This window comes from Dipodomys merriami, unplaced genomic scaffold (assembly GCF_024711535.1).
Source record: "Dipodomys merriami isolate MVZ:Mamm:240054 unplaced genomic scaffold, mDipMer1.0.p SCAF_5, whole genome shotgun sequence".
Taxonomy (NCBI): Eukaryota; Metazoa; Chordata; class Mammalia; order Rodentia; family Heteromyidae; genus Dipodomys; species Dipodomys merriami.
In genome coordinates this window covers 2,066,916-2,068,581 of record NW_027206068.1, presented here as the reverse complement: position 1 = coordinate 2,068,581, position 1,666 = coordinate 2,066,916, and the positions used below count along the sequence as shown (strand labels likewise).

The 1,666-nt window shown below is 35.7% G+C and overlaps 1 non-coding gene across 1 annotated transcript; it reads left to right on the top strand.

Annotated features, from left to right (window-relative positions):
* The first annotated feature begins 239 nt into the window (after positions 1–239).
* On the top strand, positions 240–346 carry LOC138810241 (U6 spliceosomal RNA). The gene has a single exon (XR_011367052.1). It is a non-coding gene; the product is annotated as a U6 spliceosomal RNA (small nuclear RNA).
* Positions 347–1,666: the final 1,320 nt, after the last annotated feature.

The following is a 1,666-nucleotide window of genomic DNA, read 5'->3' as shown; positions in this document are numbered from 1 at the left end:
GAGAAAAATATAATCAGATTAGAATATCAAGTTCAGTGATAAAAAGTCCTACCTACCTCTCATTGGTGAAAGTTTACTGATGGAAATAATTGAAGGATAAGTTATCCTTATTGCTAAATGAAAAAGAAACTAAAAGTAGATATGGAGGTGCAGACCTATATCCTCACTATTCATGAGGCTAAGAAAGGAGGGCCATTACTTCAGGGCCAATCTGAGCTTTCTTAAAAATAAAAAGGAGAATGCTCACTTCATCAGAATACATAACAAAATTGGAATGATTCAGAAAAGATTATCATGGCTACTGCACCTGGATGACATGCAGATTCATGAAGTGTTCCATATATTTTAAAAAATAAATTAAAAAATAAGAAGAATTACAAAATATAAAAATATGTTGAAGTTGGTGCCAGTGGGTCATACCTATAATCCTAGCTACTTGAGAGACTGGCTCAAAGACAACCTGGGCAGGAAATTGCATGATAATATTATCTCCAATTAACCACCCAAATCTGAAAGTGAAGCTATGGCTCAATTGACGAGCAAAAAGACTTTGAGTTCAAGCCAAAGTAGCAGCACCAAAATAAATAATAAATAGAAAGAAATTGATTTTGAGAATGGTGAATTCAAACTTATTCTGTAGTATTCTATATTTTAAAGCTGGAGAAAGGATAAATTGTGTTGAGTCTGTGTTCTTGTTTAGGAGGACAAAGATTTTTATACATGTTTTACACAAGTATAAAAGAAATATTCTGTTGCCTAATACAATCTGAAGTTATTTCAGCTACGTGAGGATTTTATTATATTTATGCAGTTCTATTTAAGCTTTCAATTTTTTTCTATTTTTAATGTAACTTATCTCTATCTTTGAAGACAGTTTGGGGTTGGATTGTCCCATTACTATCAACTACATATTTCTTCAGAGTCTTGGTAAAATTACTGAAGAAAGAAATGGGGCAGGGAGACCTATGTGTATGAATAAACATCTCTCCTCCATGGGCTTACAGCCTACAAGCAGGAATACGTAATGACTGAATGGCTATTGTAGGGAATCCTAAAAGAAAGTTAGTAAGGTCTGACCCAGAGGGCCATTCAAGGAAATCTGCCATGAGGATGTGAGTGGCAAGAGGACAAAATGTTAATTGGAGTCAGTTAGAAAGTATCATACAAAAATGAAATATTGAAGCCAGGGTTGTGGTAAAGAGAACAGGAGGTGAAAGGTGAAGAATGCAACTCAGAGCATTCAACCTCTGAAGCTAGGAAAATAATGGGAGGGAACAAAAGGCAGGTTGTCTGTTGGAATATTTTATCTAAATATTTAAATACAAGAAAACTTGTCTACCATTCTAATCTGCTTTAGAAATATGAATCTAGGATTTTCCTATATATTTATTTCTATTGTCAAAAAAACGCCACATTTACCACACACCAGTGACTCTCACCTATAATCCTAGCTACTCAGAGTGCTGATATCTAAGGATCACAATTCAAAGCCAGTCCCAGCACAAAAGTCCATAAGATTATTTCCTTTATTTAACTATCCCTGCCCACCCTTCCTCCCCCCCCCAAAAAAAAAAAGCCAGACATAGATCTCTGGATCAAGTAGTAGAGTGCTAACCTTGGGCACAAAGGCTCAGGGACAGCATCTGGGCCCTAAGTCCAGGCTCCA